The sequence below is a fragment of the Oncorhynchus mykiss genome, chromosome 21 (genome assembly GCF_013265735.2).
Source record: "Oncorhynchus mykiss isolate Arlee chromosome 21, USDA_OmykA_1.1, whole genome shotgun sequence".
Classification (NCBI taxonomy): Eukaryota; Metazoa; Chordata; class Actinopteri; order Salmoniformes; family Salmonidae; genus Oncorhynchus; species Oncorhynchus mykiss.
In genome coordinates this window covers 31,377,758-31,400,907 of record NC_048585.1, presented here as the reverse complement: position 1 = coordinate 31,400,907, position 23,150 = coordinate 31,377,758, and the positions used below count along the sequence as shown (strand labels likewise).

Below are 23,150 nucleotides of genomic sequence, written 5' to 3'. Positions count from 1 at the left end.
CTTTCGTCAGATTTATGAAGATGTCTATTTCAAAAACCTCTGAATACCTGTAAATATGTGCAAGTCAGTCAGTGGTAAATATCTATTGTTGTTAACACAAACACTGATCACTACAGTGAAGGCTTAAGTATCTATTACTGTTACTGTCAGAGCCCTAATCAGAAGGGGGGGGGGGGGGGGATCTGTCTGTCTTAGCACTTGAGGAATCCTCAGAAATTTCACTTGATGGCACTGTTTCCTTTTTCCTCCTCTGCGCCCCCGGCCAAAGCAACAGGGGATTTTTTTTATGTATGTTCCGCACGCTCCAAAAGAGCCGGGATCCCTCTTCTACTCCTGAGGCAGAGTGGCTTTCCCTATCTTTATCTATGGCTCAGGGAAACAAGTTAAGGAGGAACTCTCACAAACAAAACAATAATTGAACTTGTTAAAAGGTAGGTTATTATATTACTACAAACCTGATAGTTGAGTATTAGTGTGACATATACAGTATAGTTCTGGCCTCAGGCTTGTCTTATTTCAGGTGCCTCACTGAGTGTAAAGGAACAATTTGTTTATTTATTGGATGATATTTTCGACATAATGTTCTTAAAAAGTGTTAATGATGTATCTTAAACGCTGATATGAACATTGTTTCCTTAGCGGACCTCTTATCCGTCTGCACCTCTTCAAAGATGAAGCATAGCCTGTTACACTTCCCAATTGTTTGGTATTTCCCAAGCATTGCCAATTCCTGAATTCCAGGAATGTTCATTTTCAATATAAATCTTTTACAACAGGAATTCCGTAGTTATTCACCCGTTTAAATTAATTAAATTAGATTCCTCTGACGCTGCCAGGCGTTCCGTTGATAATTGCATCAACCAGGCGGTAGATCATAAGGCTGAGAGTGTTTCTATGGCTGCAGCAGTTCATTTAAAACCACATCTTACCTACCGTCGCCGCCACACTTGATATACTGGCAACTATCTGTCGGTAGTGTTTCAGTAATGGCCTCCACGCATTTTGAAAGCCTCTAATTCTTTGTTCTTTCTCTAACTTAAAAGTATAAAATGCTAAACGCACAATGGCTGAGAAAGAGTAAGTGTTCAAGAAGAGAGCTATTGACCTTTTTTCCCCCCTTTTACTCCTGATCCTGTCAGAAATAAAGTGAGGGCACCTCGTTTTCCAGTATGAACCAAACTGAGTTTAAATATGGGGTGGTGGTTTGGGACCGGGGTGGGGGGGGGGAAGAAGATATCATGTGCTCCAAACTAAATGGTTAAGCATAGCATTCATAGGTGCTCCTCCTCATAATGCTCCTCCATGTGTATGAATACCCTGCATCAAGGCGATATACCATAGTGAAAAATAACCAGGTATGTCGGTAATATCTGCATCATAAATAAAGGCGGGAGTATAATTGAGCCCAAATCATTGCGTGGGGGGGAGGGAGGGGGGAGGGGTCTCCCCATGGTGGAGATGAAAAATGGGGATCTGTGTACTGGTAAATAGATAATCACACAAAAGTAATTGAGGTTTTCAAACCCCAATCTACTCTGCCAGCGTGAGCTCGTTTGCATGTTAATCACGGGAGTGATTCCCTTTCCCTTCATCGCGAGGAAGTCCGCACACTTTCATAACCAGCTTTTAATTGCATTTCAAATGTCACAGAGGTGGAACACATGTAATTTAGCCATAACTGTGTCCAAATTAATGGGCACTACAGAGCCGTTCCGTTGGAATGGGCTGAAATGAGACCGGCTGTTCATTTTATTTAGAGATGCTTCGCTGTAATATAAGTGTCTCAGGGGCATCTTTTGACAAGTACGCCTCGATATTTATTTGCGCGAAATCAAACGTGAACTCCATGAAGCTGTGTTGTATGTGTCTCCATCTCGATGATCGCCACTCATTGGGAACCGTGAATTGAATGCGATTAAAAGAGAGGTGAAAGAGTCAACGTATTGGGTTTGAGTGGATTTTCTTTCATCGCCAGGTGTTCTTTTGCGTATAAATTACCAAGATGATGTTTCCATAGCACAGCTTAGAGCACTCCGGAGAGGGAAACCTGCAAAACAGACCTATTTAATTTTTCATAGAAGAGGACCATCAGGAGCAATAAGCCAATATTCCTCTTCCCCCCTTTTTTCCAGATGCTTTTTCCAACCCTGCATCTTTCCAAACCGAGCCCTTACATTTTCCCCAGAAAAAAACAGCGGCAGCACTGCCGAGACCTACATGAAAGGAAGGAACTGTTGAAATGTTAATTTTACCATCTGCTGTTGAGGCCTGCTACCTGTTTGGTGTTCCCCCCCCCCCCCCCCCCCCCCCCCCGCCTTCTTTAATTCCCAGTAGTTCTGTTCTGTTTTATGAATGTGCTGGTATTCTGGATGTTTGAAGTTTGGGGATCTCAGAGCACGACTCTGACTGAAGAGGAAGAAAAAAACGGGTAAAAAACAGAGCGCCACATGGAGTGACAGTCCGATTAGCCCTCTTTCTCAAGTCCCAGTGCCTCCTCCCAGTCTCCCTCCTACCTGTCTGTCCCCTGATCCCAGTTACACTGTCTCTCCTCCCCAGTAACCCCCCCCCGTCTCTCTCTCCCTTTCTCCTCCCTTTTCTCTCTCTTACCACTCTCTCTCTTCTCTCTTTCTCTCTGAGTCTTAGTGTCTTCAGGGACCCATTTAATGTGTTTATCTAACTGCTTGGGATTTTAATCATTAGTTTACAAGACCCCAAACACCCTTTGTCTAATAATGCTTTCTTTGTAACACTCACACAGTCTGCGTAGCTTCCTGTAAGCCTTATAAACCCCCTGAAAAATAAATCATACAAAGCCAAATGTAAAAAATCAAATTCCTTTCAAAACTGTTCGTCTCCCTTTTTTTCCGGTAAAAAGTTGACACTTTTTAAAACGACATTTCACCAGGTTTTGCTATAAGGTTTTTGCCAAATGGACAGATTCCATTGTGAGATTTGATAGTTGGCAATTAGGGTGAGACATCCTGTGTGCAGAGTTGCTTAGCATTTTCCTTGGCTGGGATCTGATTGTTTAGTCTGCTCTCATTGTGAACTGTTTCTGAGCAGCAGTTGACGGTTGTTTGCAAAGTGCTAGGAAAATGTGAGAGGAGGGCAGGGGCTGTGCTGCGCTTTCTCTTCTAGTTATTTATTTTTCCCTGTCCTTGGAGCTTGGAAATCTGATTTGTGTTCATGTTTCTCTATTCTTTCTGAGCGGTTTTTAAGTGTGGCTGCTGAAATCTAGACTTTGTATGACCTCACTGCACGGCCTGTATTTCATTAATGACCAGGCCTGTGGTTTGGGAGGAGAGGAAAATCTTTCATATGACACCGTCTTGCATTAGTGCAGAGCAGCAGCTGCAGAACCCCCCCCCCAAAAACATCACATTTTGTGGCTTTGAAAGGTGTGAAAAGTTCACCTCCCTAAAGCCAGCCTTGCATTTATAAGTGTGCGGTGTGTTTTCAGAAACAGAACTACTGTAAATAAAAAGGCGTCTATTAATGACTCATTTGTCTTTCATTTCTTCCCGGCATCTTGTCAAGTCAATAGGGAAGAAGATGCCTTTCAAAGTAAGATGTTTCCACGCACACTTTGACGTATTGGACTTCAGAGAAGCCACCTAAAATAACAAGCAGGTTTTCAACAGAAACTGGGCTGTCAGCATTTTGGCATTGAACCGTATCATTTTGTGTACTTTAAGTACTTTAGGCTCTGCGTGGTCTTCTTGTACAAGTGGGTTGTTTTGTTTCTTTTTGTGCAGTAGTGCCACATCTGGCTTGTGTAGCATTTCTTCACAGATTGATTTGCCAGGCTTTGTTGGAAGCGACTCACGCAAACCACTCAGCAATTGCTCTAAAAAGCCATTCGACAATACAACAGACTCACTTAGTGAACCTCTGCCCTCTGTGCTCTCTCGTCCTAGCCAAACTTCCAGACACTAGACTACTGTAACTCTGTTGGGTACCTTGCAGGATATTGAATATCCAAAAAGAAACCCCAGATTTGTCCGGTCCGAACAAAGAGCCCTTGTGTCACCTCCCCATCCTCTCTTTAAACCAGAGAACTGTCATCATCATCGTGACACAACAAATGCTTTACCTCACTGCCATTAGATACCATGTGCATATTTTCCCAGATAATTCCTACTATCATTCATCATCAAACACTCCCCCTATGTGTGTGTGTGTGTCAGCGTGAAGTGTTCCGTTGTCAGTTTGGAACAGGGGAAGGAGTTTGGAACAGCAAAGAAGGCTGCGTACCAAATGGCACCCTATTCCTTTTTTTATAGCACACTACTCCCAGAGACCGCATTGGCCCTGGCCAAAGCTAGGGCACTATAAAGGGAATAGGGTGCCATTTGAGAGGCATCCCCAGAAGATGGAGGGAGGTTGGTTAGTCAGTGAGGCTCAGTGGGTCTGAACAAAGGAGGGATTACCTAATAGTCCTGCTATGTATTTGAAGTCTGAGTCTGCTGTTTGTTTGGGGAGGTGCAGGGTGGATGGGATGGTGGGATGTGCTGTGAAACATCTCTGCAGCAGCTGATGGGCACTTTTAAGCTGTCAGAAACAGCCCCATCTGCCATCCATCTTTCTCAATAGATAGGAACAGGCTTCGACGGGGCAGGGCAAAATAGAAAGGGGATAGAAAGTTTAATGATGTCAGAATGTTCTCCTCAAGTTAGTACACCCTCTAAATACAGTATAATTGGGTGTCTGTGTTGTAAATTAAAACCCACCCAGATAATAACTTCACAACATCGTCCCAGTATATGACTGTAAACTGCGTGAGATGCACAATCCAATAACTATTTTGGGATCTGATGCGAGAGGATCTGTAGTGAGAATGGTCTCTAAATGCATGTAAACTAACTCATTAATCTAATGTTTGTAAACACAAACATTTTCGATTGTCACCGAAAACGATGTTCCCTATTACGCAGAGATGAAGTCTGTCTCAGCAAAATATCATCAGCTTGTCGTAAACCATTTAATTGCATGCCAAGAGAGTAAAAACAAGCCTGTGGAGAAACACAGAACGCATCACACGTTTGTTGTAACTGTTGGGGACTTGGGAACGACTTAAGTTAATTGCTTTAATTAAGTGTTGGGTTTTCTTGGATTAACCTTCACAGCACCCCATTTAAAAATACATCAAAAGTGATAGAAAAACACGTGTTCTCTACATGAGTCAAGAGTTGACTACAAGAGAGGGTTGCTTTCGTTTGTGGGCAATTTCTACAAAATGAGGGTGTTCACTGAGTTATGTCCATTGTAGCGTACACTGCACTTAAAAAAAAAAAACTCCTTGAGTTTAAGCCACTCAAATTTTCTCCGACAAATTTCGAAAATATGACCTTTCTCCTTGTCATTTTGAAACCAACCATGTTACGGCGTGCACGCCGCTCTCAAGCCCACCATCAATTTCTGTCTTGATAAAATTGTGCGCCTAGTCCCACTTTTAATGCCATCGCCGTCTGCTTTTCCCTCCACTCAAAGCCCTGAATGTGGACAGCTTTTAAGGTAGTGAGGAAGAGAACTGGTAAGTGGCTCATTTCTCCAGCTAATGTCTTTTTATTGCAACTTTAATAGCCTCTTTATAATAAACTATCATGTGTTCCTCCAACTGTCCTCTTCATACGTTGGCCGCCTGGCTATGGCTAAAATGTGGTCTGAAAGTCATTGTGACTGTACCTTTTTTTAAAAAAAACACAAAATCAATGACATGTTGTTTAGCTAGTTACACCCGCTCGGTCACTCTGTGTTCAGGCAATTGTCCCAATGCCAAATGAAATGTCCGTGTAATAATTGCAGTAGGTGACTATTTTCAAAGTGACGTTCTTCTTCATTCACTGTCCCACCCTGCAAGATGAGTCTCTATTTGTTTGTGGTGTATGCCCATGGATGGTTGGCAATCTACCACATACTTGAGCCCACCATACAAGAGTGCACTGGAACGAAACAGGTAGTCATTGAAAAGCAATGTGGAGCTTATTGCCATTCCCGGTATTTTCAATTGGATGGAACATTGGAGTTTTCATTGACATTGACATGTTTCCGGGAAAACCATCAAAGTGACTTCTAAACTCCACCAAAGTTCAGCCAAAAACTTGTTGCTTGAAAGACTTTTTTCATTTTCCGAGGCAAATTGCAGAGCATCACACCGAGTCTCGAGAAGTGTGCCACAGAATCATCTACCAGAAGTAAAAATTGCCACTTGCATATACTGTCTTTGACCGAGGAAAGCCTTAACCACTCCTGAGGAAAATGTGCCGTTTAGAAAGATATAAAGAAGTCATTTTATTACGAGGTACATCTCCCTCTCAGAAGTGATTTCATTTCTCCTTTCAGCCTCCACGGGAGCCTTTATTTGATCTCATATTCCTGAGTTTAACTGCCTCAAACCAGCCGGCCTCAGTTTATTTTCATTTGGAAAACAAATTTTCTGCTGAAGAGGAGGTGGAGGAGGTGGTTGTGGCGTATATCTGGGAACTGCACGTTCCTGTATCGAATGTAAACGTCCCGTTTACAGAGCGACTTTTCACGCTATTGGATTGTTGGAAACCAAACCAGACGGAGAAAGAAGCTTGATTGGTGTGTTTTGCCACGCTCACAATTGAATCCCTATCTCCTCCTTCTTCCCCTCCCTCACTTCCTCCCTTGTGAATGCAGAGTTTTAGGAGTCCACCTCCACTTCAGGATTCAAAAAATGACATTCCGCAAAAGTTTCCAGACAAGCAACCACTGTACCTTCACTGAGTAAATTCTTTGAGACTGTTGACCAAAAGTTGACCGCCAGGTGCGGTAAAATAGAGAGAGCTGGTCCAGCATCTCAGTTCCAGAACCTCAGGTGTGTGTTTGCCACCAGCCTGAGTGTAGAGCTTATTATAAACCAAGACTTAACAGAGCTGGCATCCCACCAGCTTGCAGGTCCTCTCTGACCCCCTGGCCTTTTTCACAAACCCCCCCGCCTTGGGTCTCTACAGATGTCCAGCTGGAGTAGCTCTCCTCCCTTTCCTGCCTCTCTCTCCTTCTCTCTCTATCTCTCTCTCTCTTTCTCTCTCTCGCTCACTCTCTGTCCCTCCCTCCCTCTCTCTCATTCCCTTCTTCCCTTCCACACCTCCATCTCCAGAAATCATCTTTCTCCACCTGCAACACCTACGTCTTCTTTAAGCCCAGACTGATGACAGCACGATGAAAACAGTTTTTTTGCGAGAAGTGCAGTTTCAGAGCCCGGAACTCCCACTCTCCTGAATAGTTCCCCTTTTTTATTTGGGTAGCCTCCACTGGGCTCCGCTCCATTCTGAGAATTACCTCCAGATGTAATTCCTATCCCGCCCTCGCCGAATTAGTGGCTAGTAAAAATTAGGTTTAAATTAGCGGCGGTGTGGAAAACGGTTCAGTTAGAAATGTCCATATAATGACTTTATTATTCTTTGGTGAGATGCCATTTTTCCGGAATTAATTTAAGTTTTCTTTTATGTAATTGGTGTCCGGTTGAATGGTATTACTGTCATGAATGGATGGCCTCTGTGTGTCAGTGGTAGTTCAGAACAGTGAGGTGAGTGGAGCTCCAGTACCAGACAGGACAGATCTATGTACCACTGAACTGCTGCTGATAGCACTGACCTGTTAAACACCATCTAATCTACCGTCTATATACACTGAGTGTACAAAACAATAGGAACACCTTCTTCATTTTGATTTGCACTCTGTTTTGCCCTCAGAACAGCTTCAATTCATTGGGACATGGACTCTACAAGGTGTAGAAAAGTGTTCCGCAGGGATGCTGGCCCATGTTGAGTCAAATGCTTCCCAAAGTTGTGTCAAGTTGGCTGGATGTCTTTTGGGTGTTGGACCATTCTTGATACACATGCGAAACTGAAGGTGTGAAAAACCCAGCAGCATTGCAGTTCTTGACACACTCAAACCGGTGCGCCTGGCACATACCTACTACCATACCCCGTTCAAAGGCACTTCAATCTTTACTCATGCCCATCCACCCTCTGAATGGCACACATACACAATCCATGTCTTAATGGTCTCAAGGCTTAAAAATCCGTCTTTAACCCGTCTCCTCCACTTCATCTACACTGATTGAAGTGGATTTAACAAGTGACATCAATAAGGGATCATAGCTTTCACCTGGATTCACCTGGTGAGTCTATGTCATGGAAAGAGCACTCAGTGTGTATCTATGTTACCAAACTAACTCCACTATATGGAATCTACAAACTGCTTCTACTAAGTTGACAAAGTAGAGGCAGTTTGTGGTGTGTTAAAATGCAGGTGCTGCGGCCTTTTGATTTTCACTGGACTTAGTCTTCAACTCTCGTTTAACAGCGTAGCTACGGTTATGTGAAGACTATGGGAAGCCGTGGGATCCTCAGCACACGGTGTGTGAAGGTCAGAAATGGCTTTCCTATTTATCTCTAACGGGAAATACATCTGGGGAAGCGGGCTATTGTGTGAATCCTTAACCGTTCTCTTTCATCTGATGACACCTTGCCAGGCCAGGAACATTAAAACCCAATATCCATGTATTTTTCAATGCGAGTACGAATCGAATTCAAATTGCAGCCTTTACAATATGATAATATCTACGGTGAGAAAAGGGGAAGTTGTCTGCTATGCTCCTAGACTTTCATCTGTCTCCAATCTGCTGTATAATAGGTAAACTGCTGTGAGGTGCACTTGCTTGTTTAAATTTACCCACACAGCCGAGCCTTTGATTTCATCAACGCGTCTAATTCAAATACGTCCTTTTGAAGAAAACCTACATTTTAAAGGGAGAGAGGAGAGCGGAGCGCAGAAGAGCCAATTTAACCTGGAGTGTCTGTCGCATTCTCCCCCAGTTTTTCTGTTTGAAGTGCCCGGTCAGCTTGAACTGTCTGACTTCTGTCATTTCTATCTCTTTTATTTTCCTCCGCTGCAGCAGTAACATATAGACTTCGGTTCCCCTGCCTGCAAGCTGGGGGCTGGTGGAAGAGAAGAGAAGGGAAGGGGTGCAGCTAGGCAGGCAGGTATCATTAAGCAGCTAGAGGAGAGAGAGAGAGAGCTGAAGCCAGTGGAACGGCGCTGAGTGAGTGCTGTACGTGGCTCCTCTCGGAGCATGTTGATATTTCTGTCCTTATGAATGTGCAGCCGGGTTTATTTTCAATAGGAACTGAAGGCTGGGCAGTTCCACCTCAAGCTGCTTTTTCGGCCTGTTGATATTGAGTCAAGCAAACACTCACTCTGGGATGTCCTGTTGGGCACCGGGCCAAAGTCGCAAATGGAAGTCGAATGTGAGACTCCAATATAGGGGAGGGAGGGAGCCTAAAGAGAGGCAAGCGGCCAGCCTAGAAGGTTAGGGTTGGTGAGCTGCCCAGTGACCACCAGTTTAAACTATTCACTTAACAGCTCATTTTTAGCCACTGGATGGAAGTGGCATACTGTAAATCTTGATTAATACACTGAGTTGCTGTCTCGATCTGTTAGGCTACGTCTCTGTGAATCTGAATGTCTTTTTTTTCCTCAATACAGCTGCTTGGCTCAGTCGGGGCCGGCTCCTGCTTCTCTTTTTAGATGAATGACTGATTAAAAACATATTCTTGCTGTTGTGACTGTGGCAGCTGCTCTCTGTCTCTCCCTTTCTCCCACTTCTCCCTTCATCTGAAATATCTATGCAAATATGTTTGGACACTATCATTATAGGCTACTTAATATGGATTTCATTAGGGATCGTTCTTAGCAAGGCACAGGGAAGTTGCCATGGATACTCCAGTGCTTAAGTACAGTATATTAAAAATATTCAGCCTCCTCTAATATAATCACTGAGCTCTAATGGTCCATTTTGGCCGCATTCAACTTGTTGTGGGGGGGGATAAAAGGCTTAAGATCATTATGTCTTGTTAATGTGTTTGTGTATACATGCAGTATAACTGTGTTTTTCAGTTTTGCTTTTGGAAACGTATCATAGTGACATGAAGGTGGTCTGTTGGTAGATATACTAATAGGGATGCTCATTCTATACTGCAAAATAAAAATACTGCAGGTGTCTGTCTGTATGCATGAAGTCCAACTGTCAGTACCAGTGCAGTGTGTTTGGTGTTCAGGAGAGGCACCGTACATTCAGCTGATCACTGCATATTGTAGCTCTGGTCTGGTCTGGTCTGGTTTAAAGGGGAGGGGAGAGGAGGAGTGAATTCATGTGGATAACCCTCCATGCAAAGTGAACATCATGGCGTTTGGGCAAAGGGCTGAAACAAATACACACTCTCTCAGTCACTGCACACACAAGCCGTAGGGCAGGGGTCATAAAATAGATTCAACCGCCGGCTGATTTTATTCTTGAGTGGATGGTCGGGGGAGGCGGAATATAATTACAAATCATTTGTAGACTGCAAGAAGCCCAAACAGATATAATATTTGACTACAACATAATCATTTCAAACCTTGCTTACATTTGTATATGATCACGTGTCTCTCTATTATGCGTGGGAATACTTGGGAACGGATTTCCAAAATTAAAATCACAAGTCAGCTGTGTTCCTGTTGTTTTTACACTCCAACAATGAAAATTCTAACAACAATTTTCTTTTTATATAAATATTTTTTTAGTCAGAAAACTTGGAGGGCCAAATAAAACCACCCACAGGCCAAATTCGGCCCATGGGCCGCCAGTTGGGGAACCTTGCCATAGGGTCTTTTTTTTCTATCTTTCCCTTTCTCACTCTCTCCATCTTCCTTTCTCTCGCTCTCTCTCTCTCTCTCTTTCTCTCTCTCTCTCACTCTCTCTCTACTCCAGACTCATTCCGTCGCTGGGCCCCTTTTTAATGCATTTTTTTCAAACGCAGCACCTCTAAGTGGCAGTTCCACACCAGTGTTTTCCCCTTCCCTTTTAATTTCCATTTGTTTCAGCGTTGAAGTGTTTTGGCCACAATAAATCATTCTAATGGTGGGTAAGGTGAAATAGGCTTTGTGTATCTCTGTGTCAGCCCTGAGCCCAGGCAGCTGCCTGTGAGATTGACTAGCCCAATGGCGCTGGTGGTGATGGTGGTGGTGGTGGCAGCGGCCATGGTCTCAGTCTCCAGCGTGGAAGTGTGGAACGTGAGGCTCTTGACACTGTCTGATGGCCCCGGGCAACGAGCTTTGTGTCTGCTTTAATTGAAAATTAAGGGTTGCTATGGAAATGATGCCATCGCTCCGAGATAGAAACCTACACCACCACTGCAACTGCCATAGTTATTACCATCCCCCACCCAGGCACTACCCTCCTCACTACCCCCCTGCTACCCACGTCTCTTCTTCTGCCACGGTGAAGGGACGCTGGTGGCGTTGTTTGTCCTTATTGACCTTGGTGGTGTGAAGGACTGGAAGAAATACAGGCAGAAAACACACAGTGAAGTGTTAGTGATGCACAGTGTCTTGTTGTTCTCTGGCTGACAATGTCAAGGAGGGTGGCTGGGTGGCTTTTCAACGCCCAGAGCACTGTCTTGTGTTTTGTCTTTTTAAGGATGGCCCTCCAAGTGGTTTATGGGGTGTTGAAGGAGCATCGTAGCCACGTGGCTCAGCGTGTTGAAAGTAAAATGGGTGTAATTGCTCGGCCTAATGTTTGCGCTTAAAGCAATTTAGAGCATTGAGACAGTTGTGTGTCGCTAGCCGTTTCTCAGGCACAGCTCCCTCTTGATCTTGTTAAGTGTTTACCACGCTGCTTCAGACAGTGAAGGCAAATGAAAATGTTAAATCTTTTTGGCCGCTGTTTCTGTTTTAATAATGATATCATACAGCTCAAATCTTGCCGGTTGGTATATAATGTGCTACTCAGAGCCTGTTAAATCATGCCAACTGCACTGCTCCGAGCTGTGAGTTCAAGTGGTCTTATACCCTGAGTTAGAGGCTGGATCTTTAACTAAATAAATCTGTCATGCCTGCCTTGGGTGCATCTCTCGGAACATGAAAGTTCTTGCTCTGCCTACTCTCACTGTCTAGGCGTGCATGTTTGCACGCGTGCGTGTGAATTTGTGCCTGTTTATCTTTGTTTATGCTGTAAGGAGAGTTTCACCAGACTTAAACACACACGCACGTACGCCTGTGCGCGCACACACACACACACACACTAGCACACACACTATCACACACACTTGTGGGGACACGTGTGTTTCTGGTCTGGGGAAGCCTGTGTGAGTTGTACCAACCCTTTCCTCCACATCAGCCTCCCCTCCTCTTGTTTCAGTGGTGTCTACACAAACACAGCCAGCCAGACGAAGCCTAGGATTAAATCTCCCAAGTCCATGTGGTGTTGTGAGCTGGTAGCAGATGGACTTGCTTTTGCATCTGCTGTGTGCAAACTGGGCTTTGTACTGCTCTCTTGGGGGATACCGAGACTTTCTTCTCTGCTAGTAGATTCCTGTCTGCTGGAGTAGCTAAGGAAAACATCTGTGGCATGCAGGAGAGAGAGGGAGAGAGAGAGAGAGAGAGAGAGAGAGAGAGAGAGAGAGAGAGAGAGAGAGAGAGAGAGAGAGAGAGAGAGGGAGAGAGAGATAGAGAGAGAGAGAGAGAGAGAGAGAGAGGGAGAGAGAGAGAGAGAGAGAGAGAGAGAGAGGGAGAGAGAGAGAGAGAGAGAGAGAGAGGGAGAGGGAGAGAAATAGAAAATTAACAAACAGCATTAGTTCAAAATATTCCGTCTCGTTTCTGCCGGTGTGTGTTGTTTATAGTACAACAAATATGTGGCAACGCTGTAGCTGGCAGACAGAGAGGACGGTTGTTCTTTGGCTCCGATTAACCATCGCTAAATGATGAAATGCACTGTGCAAAAGACTCGAGGCTTGATGAGCATCTGTAAAGACAAATGTGTCTTTTGTGGAGTGGTTGCGAAGCTTTATCTGATGCGGGCGGAGGAAAAGCTGTGAAAAACTTGTCTGCTGTTCTTTTCTCCCCTTGTCTCTCTCCCCTCCGCTCGAATACTTCATCTGAAAAGAGGCATTTTTTTGAGTTTCGCCAGGCTTGCAGCACATTGTTGCAGGCTTGCCCTGAAAAGGGAAGGCAGAGGCATATTAATCGGAGTCGTGAGAGCTGCATGGCAGAAGAGGCCGACACTCTTCTGTAACTGGTGTTTTCCTGAGGAAATAAGTGAAAAAGTCACTCACTGTTTGGAGATCACGCCTGGTCCGCTGCTGAACCTTTGCCACTCCTCACGCATGCTACGCAGAAAGAAAAATACCCCCCCCACCCCCCACTTACCCCCTCCCACCCCCCTGCCAACTCCTACCACCCCCTACTTCCCCCTACCCTTGCAATCAAACCGCTGATTTTTGTGTACGATTGGTCCTCGGGTGCCAAAACAATCAGAGGGGATGCTTGACGGGTTTTAATTACCAGATTTTGAAGTGCAATGGGTCTTGGACGTGAGCAGGCAGAGGTGCTCTCTCACAGTAGTGTCAATACTGCTGGAAATACCTTTTTGATGATGTCTTTGACAGTTAGCGTCAGCTAGTTTTTCTTTCCTCCTTTTTTTTCTCTCTCTTTCCCCCTCTCCCTGAAGCTGTTTTCTACCAGTGGCATTTTTCCCCCCTTGATGCGCCGTTGTTAATGCTCCGAGGCGTCTAAGAATATCTTCAAATGACTCTTACGCGGGGGAGTGGAGTTCTCTCTTGTCATTGTTTCAAAGGTTGGTTACTTTCTCTCTCTACTTTATTAGCAGTTTGTCTCGATGATTTGTGTTTGTGAACATATCTGTGTGTATTCGTACATCTGTGTGGTGTGGTCTGAGGGCAGTTATCCAGTAATAGATAGAGCGACGGGTCTAATTGTTTTTAAGAGCTCTCCTACTCTCTCTCTCTCCCGGAGCACAGTGCACAGAGCCGAGGCTACAGGCTGCTCTGCTACACTCGCTCTCTCCCACTAATCCTATTCTGCCTGTTTAGACAGCGACACAGAGACAGAGACGCTGAGAAAGGCACTGAGCTGTGTTAGAAATAAAGCCAGGCACACATACCTCTCTCCCAGGGTGTCCGAAAACGCTCCATTTCAGCTGCGGTTCTCCCTCAGCCGGTTAGTTAGTTCCCCTCGACGCGCCGCCAGGTAGGGATGCAGGCTGTGCCGGCGAGAGCTGAGGCAGCTCGCTCGTGTGTGCGTGTGTGTGTTTGTGTGTGTGTGTGTGTGTGGGTGTGTGTGTGCGTGTGAGAGAGAGAGCGAGAGAGAGAAAGAGAAGGAGAGCTCCTGCAAGTAGCAGATGTGCGTTGAGAGCGAGCGGTGTGAGAAAGAGTCGCCTCGCAAGCGTGCAGACGAGGCACGAGGGGAGACCCGGCTCGCATCCTGTGAGGAGTCAGACGCTCTACATGTACGCGTGTAAAGGTCCCCACACACACACACACACACACACACACACACACACACACACACACACACACACACACACACACACACACACACACACACACACACACACACACACATACACACGCACACACACACACACGCTGCACTCACTCTCACACACTCACTCGCTTACCCTCTCACTCACTAGCCAAAAGCAGTAGTAAAAATTATTATTATATTTTTTTTAATTGTTTTTGAAGGTCACTCTCAGATCAGAGACCAAGCCGTAATAATTGTAATGTCTTCAAAGGCAATAAAAAAGGAGAGCGAAATGATAAGTAGTGTTTTCAAGTAATTGTGATATATTTCATCAGCGGTCGGCAGGCCAGGTGTATGATGGTCTAATTATGTCCTGTGTGTCAGGAGAGAGAAGGCACTGTGTCTAGGCTATACATTTCCATGTTGTGCACTTTTTTCACTCCCTCTCTCTCCTCTCTCTCTCTCTGCCTGAGAAGGCAGGCAGCAGCCCCCCTCTCTCCTCTCTCTCGCTCTCCTTCTGATCAGCTCCTATTGGGCCTGTCTGAGAGGGGCTGCCTGTTGGTAATTGCCCGGTGACAACTGGAAATGATAGAATAATTGTCAGGAGGGCCGTTTTTTAATGGGCGACGGGGGCGATTTAAGTATGCATGAACAGGGCTTCGAGAGAGGCAGGGAAGAGCAGTGGCGGCGTTGTCTTGTTTATGATGCGAGCCTCTATAAACACAGTTGGAGTGATGACACAGATAGAAGCCCCTCTCCCCCTGTGACACCCCAGTCTGCTCCTCACCACTGCAAACAACACCAACAGCTTTCCTTCTCTGGCCACCAGACACTGTCTCTGACACTACTCCTCACCTCCAGGTAATAAAACCAAGGAACTCCATCTTCATCCATCCTTTCTCATCCTCCTCTCCACGCACCTCTCTCTCTCTCTCTCTCTATGCTATGTTTTATCGGTAGGAAGGCGGGCTGCTCGTCTAGTATTTAGCTGCTGTACTGTGGCTCGGGTTGTGCTCTGTGTGTTTCCGTGGGTTGTGCGCTCATGTGCTGGTGGTTAATTGCTCTTGATGAGTGAATGGTCGGGCTGGTGATTAGTGTTTGACTGTGGACCCGAACATGCTGCTTTTCGGAGCTCTTAGCCGTCTTAGCTTTGTGTCTGCCTCTTTCTTTGACGTGTGCCGTTTGGGCTGCTGTTTAGGATGTTGTGTTGATGTGGAGTTTACTGCGTTACTAATGGGCAGATGATTGACAATTAAAATCAAGAGGTGAAAGTAATGTTTTTTTTTTCGGATGAGATTTTACTGGTCTTGTGGTGATTAAATAGAAAGGGCTTCCCCGTCACCGGGATTCTTTATAAGCTAATAAAGATCAAATGTGAACGAGTTGCAGATATTTGTTTTACTAGGGGGGGGGGGTCTTTTATTTGGATTTATTTAGCTAGATAAAAAAAAAAATGTGCAAGGAAGGATCCTAAACTTTATAGGGTATATCTCAGAACAGCATATCTGTACAGATCCAGTCCTATAAGACAGGAGAGAGAGGGAGGGTCACTGAAATTATAAGCGGGCGAAATATAATTATCTTTATCAAAGGCGTGTGAATAATTTGTTTACTTAAATATTCATGACATGGAGTAAAGCATGGTATTGGGCTATTGTGAGTATATTATTAACATTTCATAGGTCTTTGTGCTGGAATGCGGATAGGCTTCCTCTTCATAATTTAATACCCAGATGCATAATGAGCTATGTGATTAGTTCACGTGGAGAATTGGCCCAACTCCATTTTGAAGGCAGATAATTTACATTGTTCTCCAGAGTCCTGAATATAATAGGTTATTTAGTGCAATAAAATTAAATGCTACACATTTTATATTTCAGCTTACAAATCCCCATGGCGATATTCTGTTTTGGAGATTTTTTTCCCCCCCTCTCCTTATTCTTTATTTCTATCTGTCTATCTCTCTCTCTCTCTCTCTCTTTGTGTCTCTCAGAAACAATGAATTTTGAAATTGTTTAAATAAAACACATGTTTACCTACATGTTTTATTTAGAATGCACCGTGGCCAATTAACACTGTTCATTAGCAGAACTGAGTATTTGTTTTGAAAGTTTAACCAATCACTTTGTTATGCTAATTGTGATGTAATTTAATTTGAGTCCCGTAATGATGATGCCGCTATTATCCACATAAATGATGCAGTTAAGCAGCACCACGCTCATTTGCATGTGCTTGAAGGGGAGAGCTGAAACGAGGCGGCTCCGGTATCACTTTGCTGTAATTTTCCACCTCTGTTCACTCCCGCCCTTTGGATCGTCCCGGGCTGTCGTTGGCTATTGATGATCAGCACCATTATCAGATTTATATATTTTGTTTTATGGCAAAAGAGGGTGCCAACTGATTCCTAGAATTGTAGGATGTGGAAATTAAATAATTGAGAAAATGCAAATGATTCCTAAATCGACGTATCAAACGTTAAGTGAAGTCTCCATAGAAATGATTGATTTGTATATATTTTTTCTTCTTCTTCTTTTTTTTTGGGGGGGGGGGGGGCAGAGGGAGGGAATGGGGGGGGGGGGGAGTACCTCCTTGAATTCACATTTGCACATCAAAGTGGATCCTTTGTTGGGCGAGAGCTTAATTTTGTATCTATTGATTCCATCATCCATGGTTTGGACATTATGCAGATGGGGTCTAGAGTGATTAGCTGGCTGTGTTTAAAATGTAAAGTAGCTGTTGTAGCTGGTACTGTAGTGGGGCGGGTAGCTATAGCTGGTAGTATTTTTAAATCAATTCCTAAAAATCCTGAGAGAGGCAGGAGTGATCTCCGTTTGAAAACCTCCAGCTGGCTGTTTGGTGTGTGACTAAGCCACTGTTAAAGACTCCCTTTTATCTGGGTTTGTCCAGGGTTAGACTCTGGTCATTTTCTTCTGAAAAGATGATTTTTCTCCTGACCAATTTCCCCTGTTATGGACCTAATTGGTTACATAAATCTTGTCTCGGTATGAATGAGAAATGTTGGGGTCTTGTCAAGTGTAATCTTCACCCTTATTTACCAATTCATTAAGATCTATCGATGCAGGACTGGTGAGGGGGAATGACAACATAAATCAGGCCGTGGACATAATGACCCTAATCAGCCAGAAATAACTGGAAACGTCACAATGAGCTATGTCTCTGTATCGCTCTGGCTGGATCCCTCTCTCCTCGCTGCGGCTCTGCCTGCTGTCCCTCCGTCCGCTTTGCCGTCATTCACTCCTCTGCCCCCCCCCCTCACCTCCCCTCAGAAGAAGCCGTAAGCACCTCTCTGTTGCTTGCATCAGTCAGGAAGTCCCATCTCACCTCACAGCTTGTTTTGTCTCAGGCCCCAGCAACAAAAGCAGACCATGTCACGACAGATAATTACATCAGAAAAATGCAATGAGAGATGAAATATGCGTCGGAGGATTTGGGTAAATAGTCCCTGGTAGAAAGATGGACGTACAGGTTTCCAGCCACCGGTGAAAGTTCTTTCTTCCCTGCTTCATAACGCTGCTGCGTCCTCTCTGTAGATATGATTGGAGCAGACAATGGGGCCTTCTATTTTATAGGTCAATTACTCGTGATTAAGCGGGCTATGTTAATTAATGGGAATTTCCCAAAATGCAAACGAGGGCCTAGCTTGATGAGCTTTCGTCACTGTCTGCTTGTGGTCGCCCACTTTCGTGCCATCTCCTCCTCCTCACAGAAGGAGGTGCTTGATGGGTAAAAATGTAAATGATATGGGAAAAGCTTAAGAGGAGAACTTACGCACTAACCACACATGAGGACTTAGAATCTCCTCCTCCCGTCAGTGCTCTGCTACTGTGTAGTACAGACCCAGAGGGAGATAGAGAGAGAAAACACTCTCCATACACAGACAGGTGTAAATCTCCATTGACGTCCGGAAACCTAAAGAACGTCGTGGATTTTCATCGCAGATATCATTAAAGACCAAGTTGAATATTTATTTCCCCGGGAACTTTTTTATTTATTATCATTGATTTATATTGAGTGTTTTCATATTTAAGGTGATTTGTAACCAATTGGTTAATTAACTGGAACAGTTAGCCATTGTTTTGTATATTAAAACACACTGTCTTAATGGAGTAAGACTGAATTATTTAAATGTACTTTAGGACATTTAGTACAGTGCAGACCTCCTTGGTTACATTGGCACAATACATACATGCGCACACACACACACACACACACACACACACACACACACACACACACACACACACACACACACACACACACACACACACAAAACACACACACATGCTCCCAGACACTTACACATACTTGCGTACTCTCCCCTTTATCTCATTCTTTCTGTCTCGTCTTCTTAATGTAAACAGAATAGAATTAAGTTCGGAACATTCTCTCCACAGAATGACTGGGAACGACTATTTATCGTCAGCTAAAATGATGAATTGAAATATGACTGAGGTTTTCTGAGCATGGTCTCATTGTGCTGCCGATAATGACGTGTGATACCGTTTCGGGAGAATAATGTTAATCCTAAAAAAGCTAAGTCTATTATTCATTCATATTCATCCCTTTTCCCATTTTTTTTTCCCAACCCCTGATTTTGTAAATATGATTTCTCCCCCCAAAGCAATCTCATCTTCTCGTTCCGTTGTGAGTCACTTTGAAATCCCTTTATCTGAAAGAGAAACCCTTACCATTATACACAGGTTTTTAGAAATAGTCATTAATGCTCTTTATGGTGTCCCTTCAGTGCCAAAAAGGAAGCTTTTATTTTCTGAAGCGGCTAGGTCTGCTCTGACTTGCCTATACTTAATCTCCACTAGTGTAGCTGTGTTGAACAGAACTTCAGCAGTGGCTGTTCTCTCCCTGATCCTGGCTCAATGCTTAGGGCTCCGGCAGAGGTAGCAATAAACCACAGTGACTTCCTTGGGCTGCGAGGGGCGAGGAGCTTCGCTAGCGAATTACACCTCAAGTACAAACAAGCATCTTGGTCACGTGTAAGAGTTTATGTAAGCAACTAGCTGAGTGGTAACATTCAAATGAAATAAAAATGTTTTTTTTTAAACTTATTTCTTTAGATTGTTATTTCAGCTCGGGGTTGGTGTTATCATTTTCTAAGTGCCAGCTCAAAGCCAGTGTTTTAAGTGGTTGATATCTGTCATTTTGATTTATTAAGCAATCTTAAGTGTTAAATATTTGAGCGTAGCCAGGGCCCGGCACTTCTTTATTTTGAATGCGTTGTAACTTATGGCAATGATTAATTAATTTCACTGGAGCACAGAATATGTGATTATTTAAAACGGTATCCATGTCTTGACTTGATCTGAACTGAAGGAGCCAACAGACGGTGAAATGTCATTTTTGTATTATTTTTCCAGTGAATGTAACGTTAGGAATTCCTACTACCTGAACTGTGAACTGATAATGAATAGACTTCTTGGATCACGGAGTTAGTGGTCAATTTGGTTTCTGAAATGGTCATCAGGCTTCTTTAGACTGGAGTGCTGTTTCATATACAGTATCATGAAGGCACAATGAGAATGGATCAGTGTTCCTGACTGCAGAAAGACACTGCAGAGTGGAATCCTGAACACTCAGGCTATTTGAATCCTGGGCAAATCTCAAATGACACCCTATTCCCTATAGTGCACGACAAAGTCCACTACAAAGTAGTGCACTATATAAGGAACAGGATTTCATAAGAGATGAGGCCTATGTGACACCCTGCCACCTCAGTTCAGTTTTGGGGCAGATGGAGACCTTTATGTGTCAAATAGGGGACAGTATAACACAGCACAGATAGATAGATGGCCAGTGTTGTGTGTTTGGTACCTGATGAAGAGGGAGACATGTTAGTTAATGAGGAAACATTAGAGGTTAAAGCATGGTGAATGTGTGTGTGTGTGTGTGTGTGTGTGTGTGTGTGTGAGTGTGAGTGTGTGTGTGTGTGTGTGTGTGTGTGTGTGTGTGTGTGTGTGTGTGTGTGTGTGTGTGTGTGTGTGTGTGCGTGCGCGCATGCCTGCGTGTGCGTGTGTGTGTGTGTGTGTGTGTGTGTGAATTGTCTCTGTCCTCCCACATCAGTAGTCTCACTACAAATTCACAATCTCAGCCCGGAATGCGTTGTCAGGATTCTGTCTGTGATTCTTTACCTGATGGAAAAGACAGATTTGCACGGCGTAAAATTCAAGAGCAAACATTTACTCAGCCGGAGAGGAGTAGCAAGCAAGTCACTGTTACAGGGGGAAATAGACAAGAAAAGAGAAGTGACTTTAAAGATTCGCAAATAGTGTGTCTCTCTCACTGTATCTCAAATGATTCTCTTTCTATCAGACCCCGTAATAGGAACGTTGAAGTCATCCGTGATCTTTGACCTGCAGACGGATAAAATAAAGAGTTCCGTTTTCTCTCACCATCTCCCCTTAAACACTTTGTATGACTATTATTTTCCCTCCCTAGCTGTACACCTATAGTATTACCAGTGAATTGCGCTGGCAATAACAGTCTGTGTCTGTGTAACTGATTCATATAATATGTGGTCTGGTACTCCTCATTGGAAGATTATGGCTTGAGGAAATGGCATCAAATAGCTGGTGTGTTAAAATGCAGGACACTACCAATTTAAGGGATGTCAAACACACAGGCAAGGCAGACATCCCCGAGCCTTATTCACTCACTCATGCACTGTTCAACTCCTCCATAGCCCATAGACTCTGGATAGCGCTAGTCCAGTAAATATTGTTACTCTGGGTGGAGGACTAGATGCTTCCGGTCTAGTTGATTCTAGGACAGGCTGATCCCAGGGCAGACTGGTTGGTACCCCCGAGGGGTATGGAACATGGGAGAAGACCTGCGATAGACATACACTCACATACACACATGTACGCCTAATGCACACAGACACGCACACACCGATACACACTTACCCTCTGGTGCCGTACGTTGTCACTATCCATCTCCCTCAGTGTGTACAGTGAGCCCTGACACTCCTGCAGTCACCACCACAGTCCGATCCTCTCTCTGTGGTCTGCAGCCAGGGTGGATCTAATTGACATTCTAATTGGCAGATTTGAATGCTGCCTTTAGATGGCTAATTAATTTGTCTCACCGCTGTCATTAAGGTTAAAGCACCATCTGATCTCTCAGAATATGATTAGCATATATCTGCATTGTCATTATTATCATTATCATCGGTTAGACACATGCACAGATTTTTGTGGAGGAGGGGGAAATTCTACCATTTTCATGATTAAGATGGTTATTGTATTAATGTTTTGCATTTCCTTGATTGAAATGATAATATGATTCTCCCTTGTTTCTCGTTTCAGCAACATTTGATAGGTGGATTCACTTGCTTTTAACCCTATTTCTCATTCCAGTTCAGTTTCTCTTATGATTTATGAATCATTTTCAAGTAAATTACACATAGTAAATTGAACCTGTCTTGTGAGTTAATAAAAATCGAATCGGTTTAATTTCAAATTCCCCAATTTTGAGTTGAGTTAGGTAATGCTTCTCATTGTATTAACATGTCATTAACATATCCTTATTTTTCCCTCATATATCTTCAAGTTTTCCTCGCATCCATCGCCCTTCCCAAAAAAATCTCCATTCGAATGTTCATAAAACCCTAGTAAAGGCAATCAGGCAGTCTTTCTCTGAATATTTGAAACATTGGGCATGTAAAATGTATGCCTAATTTGAATACTTATTAGCCGCCTGATCTCGGCTGCTGCTTTGTGTTTCTTGGGCTGAGATTCATCACTGGTTTGGGTGTCACACATTGTGCCAGTCTTACCCTCTCCGCTATGTCCTTCTCTCTCTCACGATGCGCTCTCTCTAACACTCTTTCTCTCTCTCCCCCTCTATCTGCCCCCATTTCATGGTCTCTCCTTTTATGTCTCTCTCTGTCCCCCCATCTCTCCCTCTCTCCCTCCCCCCTGTCTCTCTCTGTCCCCCTATCTCTCCCTCTCTCCCTCCCCCTGTCTCTCCCTCTGTCCCCCCATCTATCCCTCTCTCCCTCCCCCCCTGTCTCTCTCTCTGTCCCCCCATCTCTCCCTCCCTCTGTCTCTCTCTCTCACACCACTAATGTGGCTGTGCCCTGTTTTAACAGGGAGTGTTTGTTCATAAGCACGTCTTGTTCACTGCTTATTTACTGTGGCCGGAGCAGCTGTCACCCTGCTCTGTGTAACTCCTGCTCCTGTTTGTTCTGCCCGTATCCTGTTTATCCTGCACCCTGGACATCCTTTAAAGACTGTCTGCTGTTAGCTGGCTTTGTGGCTGGGTCTGCCCCTCATCACACAGTTACACAGCCTGGCCCTGTCATTCGAATGGCATTTACTGATGTGGGAAGGTGGTTATGTTAGAAGCAGAATCTGTTTTGTTACCTGAACTGTGAATTGATAATGTTTGGTTTCTGAAATAGTTATCAGGCTTTTGAAGACTAGTGTGCTGCTGTTGTATATACAGCGAGCTCCAAAAGTATTGGGACAGTGACACATTTTTTTGTTCTCCAGTACTTTGGATTTGAAATGATACAGAGACACACAAATATCATTCCCCAAGACATGCTAACCTCTCGTCATTATTCACGATTCATTCAGGATTATCCTTAGTCATGGTAGTATCCACATTAATGTAGAAGTGTTTAGAAACATATTCTATTCTTTTTTACAATAAAAGTGACTCCAAAATGACACAATACATTATTTACCATTAATTTCTATTGGGCACAAAATAATCTGAAACACAACCAAAACAAACAGCAAATGCATCCCACAAGCTTGATGTAATCATTGCATGCTAGG

The 23,150-nt window shown here is 44.1% G+C and overlaps 1 protein-coding gene across 17 annotated transcripts in view; it reads left to right on the top strand.

The window, feature by feature from the left end:
* Positions 1–23,150, top strand: part of LOC110501061 (forkhead box protein P2) — a 116,301-nt gene that overhangs the window by 24,414 nt on the left and 68,737 nt on the right. Inside the window, exon 1 of one of the 17 annotated variants that reach the window (XM_036957636.1) lies at positions 13,277–13,642. The exons of 13 other annotated variants lie outside the window; for them this stretch is intronic. The gene's annotated coding sequence lies outside the window, so the exon portion shown is untranslated. Of the gene's footprint in view, positions 1–13,276; positions 13,643–14,967; positions 15,193–23,150 lie in introns of those variants that run through there. 3 more of the 17 variants (XM_036957649.1, XM_036957637.1, XM_036957650.1) reach the window with 3 other exon arrangements.